The sequence below is a fragment of the Mastomys coucha genome, unplaced genomic scaffold (assembly GCF_008632895.1).
Source record: "Mastomys coucha isolate ucsf_1 unplaced genomic scaffold, UCSF_Mcou_1 pScaffold6, whole genome shotgun sequence".
Taxonomy (NCBI): Eukaryota; Metazoa; Chordata; class Mammalia; order Rodentia; family Muridae; genus Mastomys; species Mastomys coucha.
In genome coordinates this window covers 87830564-87837025 of record NW_022196912.1, presented here as the reverse complement: position 1 = coordinate 87837025, position 6462 = coordinate 87830564, and the positions used below count along the sequence as shown (strand labels likewise).

Below are 6462 nucleotides of genomic sequence, written 5' to 3'. Positions count from 1 at the left end.
GGGATTAAAGGCATGTGCCATTACTACCTGGCTTATCAGTGTTTATTAATGAGCTTTATTTGATGCTAATTTCTCAAATTATATTAGAATGAAAAAACTGGTTTAATAGAGTGTCTTAGAACATAAATATAACTGCTTGTTACATTTCCTTTAAAAGATACATTAGACTAGAAATGATATATAGTTGCTGAACTGTCAAGCTTAAATGTAATTTTTTATTTTTAATTATTACACTCACTTAAATATTAGAGAATGAAATTAATTGTGTGTGTGTGTGTGTGTGTGTGTGTGTGTGTGTGTGTGTGTGTGTGCATGTGCCTGTGCATGTCATGAACATGTTTAAAATGTTAGAGCTGGGTGTGATTCATGGGCACATGCCTTTACCCTCGCACTTGAAGGCAGGCCATCTCTGAATTCCAGGCCAGCCTCATCTACAGATTGAGTTTCGGGACAGCCAGGGCTATCCAGAGAAACCCTGTCTCAGAAAGAAAAAGACCTTTTGAGTTACTTTTCTTCAAGAAGAAGTGAGATGCAAAGCACTCACATTCCCTACCTTAATATTGTTCATCCCATTGGAGGTACAGAGAAATCCACCTGAGAAGAAGGCAGTGTTCCCCTCTCATTACTCCATGATGATAAGCCAACATCCACGGTTCTGCACAGTACCCAGGGGAAGCTAGGAACTCACTAAAAAGTAGAACTGGTAAGATATGAGAAAATTAAAACCAAGGTTCTAGTATTCTTCAAATTTGAGATTACCTTTTGATCACTTTTTACAAACTACTGAAAATGGGACAATCTATACATTACTCCCTCCAAGACTCACAGAACTCAGTGAAACAGGAGGCAGGGCATGTAAGAGCTGGAGGATGGGGAGGGAGGATGGGGAAGAGGTTAGGAGGAGGGAGAGAAGGAGGGTAGAGAGGAGTGCTGTGAAATGTTTCCCTCTGAACATGACCTGCAGTCACTCCCAGGAACTCGCAGAAGCTATGATTACCTAAACAAGACCTACACAAGTTAGAGCCCACCAATATTCCAGCATTCCTCAGTCATGTAGTAGTTGACAAATTTCACTTACCTAAGTACATAACCCTTCATCCATGCCTGTATAAGCAACCCTAACTAAATGCAGTGGAACATGTATGTCCATACAAACACATACACACAAGACATGAATGTTGGAGACAGATAACAAAAGATAACCAGTGGGATGTGACAGAAATGTGTGTGTTTGTGTGTGTGTGTGTGTAAGCTTGTGAAAAAATAAATGGAAATGAATTAATGTTAGGAAACTAAGATGGACAGCTTCTCCTTTTAAACACATTACATAATGAATTCATTCACCAAGTGACTATCCAATAGCACAGTATAAACACTCACAGATACCATGCTAACTGGGTCTACTGGTAGACCCCTGAGCTCATGGAACTTTAGTCTCATGAGATCTTTTTCTAGGAACCAAGAAACATGGTGCAGGGCTTCACAAACTGACTGACCTTCTGAGTATTCTGTTATTGAGATTTAGAGACAAACTCCTTTGCAAATGTCCAAAATAGAATTCCTCAGCCACCTCACATGGGAAGAAGTGACCAGGACATTGTAGTTCATGGGATTCTTGGGAGGAGCTCTGGGCAGCAGGGGGCATAACCTGAAGGAAACACATTGTGTTCCACTCATCCTTACCTTGGACTCAGGACTGCACACTTCAGGCAACAAGAACCGCTGGGTGTCAATTGGCTCACTTGTAAACGAGAAGTTTTTTTTTATCCTGGAATACCTTTAAAACAAGTGGGATCACATATGAGTCCCCAGTTGAACCATTTGCTTCAAGCACAGATAGATGCTGTATTTGCTTGTTGCCGATCAGTACTAAAACAATATCCTGATATAAAATCAAAGCCAATCCCCATGCAGTGTAGGTTCAGGTCATCATGCATAACATAGCTTTGGCTTCATCTCGGAGCAGCGTGAGGATGCTTTCCACCTGCCCCATTGTGTGTGACAGTGACAAAGAATGGGCCCTTACCTCCCCAACAATGTGATCTCACCTCCATCAACACACAGGAGCAGACTTGCTGCACATTCACAGTCATGTATTCAAGAGTCAAAGGCAAAGAATTAACACCTGCAGAAAGGCTGCAAGCCAGGCCATCACATTACAGAGTATAAATTGATGAAATGAGAATGTAGTAAATGACATCCTAATGGTTCTTATTCTGGCTTCCTAATTCTCTGTGTGCACGAAGCTTTTATGCACCGCTGAAGTACAGCCATCGCAACCTCCAACTAGCCCCAGTTAGTTTAATTATAGCCTAATGCTCTCCAAATATGCCTGGCATAAAAGCCCATAGAACTGCCTTGCCTTAATTTGAAAGGATGAGATTGAGCACTTTTTAAAACAAAACTTTAATATAACCCTACAGAGCACACAAAATACTCTGGGCATGGGGGTGGGGGTGGGGGTGGCAGGGGAGTGGCCTTACCCTGTCTTTGGCAAAGTAAACCAGACAGAATCTGCAAAACTAAAGAAGTTCCAGGATGGAAAGGCTACGGAGTTACAAACCCCTGTGGGCACACAGGTTGGCTTTAGCATGCAGCAGTGACAACTTCATTGTGCTATCAATAGAACAGCTGAGAAAGACTAATTGTAAGTGCTCTGCATATGTTAGGTCATTTAATCTTACAGGAGGCCCCAAACCACAACAAGACAGATACCATTATCTCTGTTTTAATGATGAAGAGGCCAAAGGGAGATGAAATTACCTCAGGTCAAGCGGCCCATAAGTGGTATGGATGGGATTTGAATGCATCCAATGTGAGTTTGCCTCCAGATCACGTCTTTTAACCACATAACCGGGTGTATGGATATTGAACTGTTAATACGGGTCCTTAAATTATGCCTCAGCACACACAATGTCCAGGAAGGTCAGATAACCAGATATGGAGCCATTTAGTCAGGGGTAGTGTTGGAAGTGAGCACAGACCAGATCCTGGAAGCCACATTTAGCTCTCCCTATGAACTAGTATCCACTAAGACATGCTGACCGACCTGCCCTGGAAGCAGACGGACCTGCCCTGGCTGCAGACCGACCTGCCCTGGAAGCAGACCGACCTGCCCTGGCTGCAGACCGACCTGCCCTGGAAGCAGACCGACCTGCCCTGGAAGCGACTTGAATCGGTTTTTTGCATGCTCTCTACTCATCTGCACCCAAGTTCAGCTTCCACAGCTAAAGATGATCACAGAGGGTATGCCTCTCACAGATACTGTAAGCGATGCATTTGTTCTAGGCTAAACAAGTGCATGAGCCTCTAAGGAGGGGGAAAAAGCATTTTTTAAAATGTTGATATATGCCGCTAAGAGGAATTTAAAGTCATCAAGAACACTTCAATTAATTCAGCACATGCAAACAGCAGAGTTAATGAAAAGCAAGAGTATCTCCCCAGGATCTGTTTTTTGGGGTTTTTTTTTTTCAGATTAGCAAAAGAATCCCTGAAACCCTCACAGGAAGTGAGGCAATAGCCACTGAGCCGGCTACATCTCCCTGTGGCACAGCAGAATGTTTCGCCTCGCGTGACGCTAATGGAGGAAAAATAGTTTTGTTATTTGAGTGTAAAGACTAAATAATGATAAATTGGTTGCCTGAAGTGCAGAAACAAATGGGTGTGTGGCATTAACAGAGTTAATTGTAGATGCAGATTAAAAGGCAAGATTAAGTAGTGGAAGAAAAGCAGAGTCACCTCGGCCCAGCCCCACCAAGCAGCGGCGGTGAGTCACCTAGCAACAAGTTTCCTATCCCCGCTGCGCTCTTTAATTCGGCAAATCTGCTCAGGGTGGCGGGCTGTTCTCCTGACAAGACGCATTATGTAGGAGACGGAGGGATACAAAAATCCAGTGAACACAGCACTCTGCTCCCTATTGACCACTGATCCTTTCTCTCGATCCACAAAAGAGGCTCACATAATGCCCTGAAAGGAGAAGAGTCTCCACAGAGAAAACATTTGCTTGTAATTGAGATTGACTACATAATGAAAATGATGTTCTTTTTTAAAATTCTGCTTGTTGAGGCCACACTTTTTGTCTCCTGGCACTCAAAACATATCCCTGCTGGGAAAAGGGGCAAACATTGTAAAAACTCGAAACTGTGATTTCTTTCCCTCCCCCCTTTGCATTGAAAGCACCCATTCTGTAACAAAATGGCCAGGTCTCTCTCCTTAGAACTTAAACAAGTGCTGAGAAGGTAAACAGGAAAACTTCTATTCAGAGTTTCATCGAGTGTGCTGGCTTTGCTGACGGGCTTTGCATCCTCATTGATTTGCACAACAACTGGACGAAACTGGATGGGAAATTCAATTTCTTGATTGTGTCCTCTGTGGGGAGACTGTACATTGCTGGACAAAACTCAGCCGGCATTTAAAATGCGTGGCTTTTAAACACCCGTTAAATTTTTCACCTGACTGAGAAGAAGCAAGAACCACAAGAAAATAAAAGTAGTCTCAGACTGGAAGCCGCGAAGCTGAGGGACAATTTCTCATCCAAAGGATGGGTTAGGCAGGCTCTTTGTGAAGGCTGGCACAGCACGGGAGCAGCTTGGTTGTAGCCATATCAATGGACTTACTAATTTTGAAATAACGTGGAAATTATGCTTAAATTGGGAGACAGTAATATATTTCTGGGTTTCTCTTATCTTTCAAGGATTTTATTGTGCAAAGTGACTTTCATAAACACATGAGCATTCTGAAGGGCGCCTGCATTCAACACTCAGCCGCCCGCCGCCAGGTCCCTTTCTAGAGGCTGAGGATGCAAGCATGGAATATAGATGGTCCTTCAAAGACAAACAGAAGAACAGAAGTGGCGTGTTAGTCTAGAATCTGCTGTGGGGACTGAAAGAATAGCCACCTAGAGCAGCGGTTCTCAACCTCCCTCACCCTGAGACCCTTTAATACCGTTCCTCAAGTCAGAGTGTCCTCCAGCCTTAACACTATTCTCATTGTTGCTTCATAACTGAAATGTCACTACTGTTATGAGTCATAATGTAAACATATGATATGCAGGGCATCTGGGAGGATCACGACCCACATGCTGAGAACTGCTGGCCTAGAGTCCCAAGCAGCCTGACAGGAGAAGTGTTTGTTCCATATTTCTGCAGAAAGAAGACAACAGGCCAGCCCCTACCTAAAGAAACCGTGGTTAGTGACTGTCTCTGCGAGAGGAAAGCCTCAGCTGAGAGGACTCTACAGGGTTCTTAAAAGAGAAAGTCATGGTGCTTCAAGTGGCAGCCAGCCGTCTCAGACCTTGCGAATTGGGTTCTGGAGAGGTATTTAAGCCTTAACAGGAGTGTGGAAATGCTACAGACCTTACTGTGGAACAATTGAGTTTGCAATGGCATTAGCCATTGATAACTTTTATCTTCTCTATCTAAGGAAAAGCCATGGGAAATGAGGAGATGCCAATTCTCTATTGTGAGTTACCATTTTAAATAGATGATTGAAATCAGGTTGTTAACACAGCAACAACCACCAAAAAAAAAAAAAAAAAAAAAAAAAAAAAAAAAAAAAAAAAATCCCTGATCGGGAAAGACTAAGCCTACCAGAGGATACAGAGAAGATTATGAATGAGTTACATAAGACACTGTGGAAAAGCAAGGAGCAGAGGTCTCACATGAACAGTCTCTTTCAGAGAAGACACAATAATTTTACAAACATTATCTTCTCACATTTATGTTCAGTCACTTAAGCCACATTAACTATCCTCTTAGCTTTCTCACCAAGACTCTCTGACATAAAGCATTCAGCAGTTTTTCCAAAAAGGTTAATAGTTCACCAGGCAAAGTTAGAATGAAGCAGAATTGGTCATTCCTAAAACTCTTGGTTGAAACATGAGGACTTTGTGTTGACAACCTAGGGGTCGTAATGAGTCTCTAGTACATTCTTAAGGCTTGTTTCTTTTACCCTGTGAATGGGGGAAGTAAAATTATAGTCTCTAGGTGTTTTGCACGGTTCTTTCACGGGCAGGCTTTCCGACACCAATTAAAGAGATTATGTCATCAAGCGAAAGAAAAGCAGTAACTTGCAAGTTGGCGCTGTGATTGCTTGAGACAGGGTCACAGGGCCCAATAGCCTAGCAGCTGACCTTCAAAAAATTAACTCTGAGCTCAATTCCTAATTAACCTTTTTCAATACAAGAAAGTATAATTTCAGGCCACTAGTCCCTCCCAAATACCCACTTTTTCTTCTACAAGGAATGTGTTACCAAAATCAATTAGCAATTTTCAAAAAGAAAAGAAAGAGAGAAAGAAAAGAAAAACCCTTTTCTTTAATGATGTGTCTTAGGGGATGATTTCTCTTTCCAAACAAAGTCTCCCTCCCATGTTTACAAAACTCAAAGTAAACTTAGCCCTGCATACATTTTAGCATTAAACTAAGTTTTTGCTAATGCCTAAAAATGTCAATGAAGAACTGGGC

The 6462-nt window shown here is 42.4% G+C and overlaps 1 long non-coding RNA gene across 1 annotated transcript in view; it reads right to left on the bottom strand.

Moving 5' to 3' along the window:
• Positions 1-572: 572 nt before the first annotated feature.
• The window catches only part of LOC116080507, a 12388-nt gene continuing 6498 nt past the window's right edge, over positions 573-6462 (bottom strand). The window contains exons 2-3 of the long non-coding RNA XR_004114461.1: positions 1684-1777; positions 573-700 (exon numbers count right to left, since the gene is read on the bottom strand). This is a non-coding gene — a long non-coding RNA (uncharacterized LOC116080507). The remainder of the gene's footprint in view (positions 701-1683; positions 1778-6462) is intronic.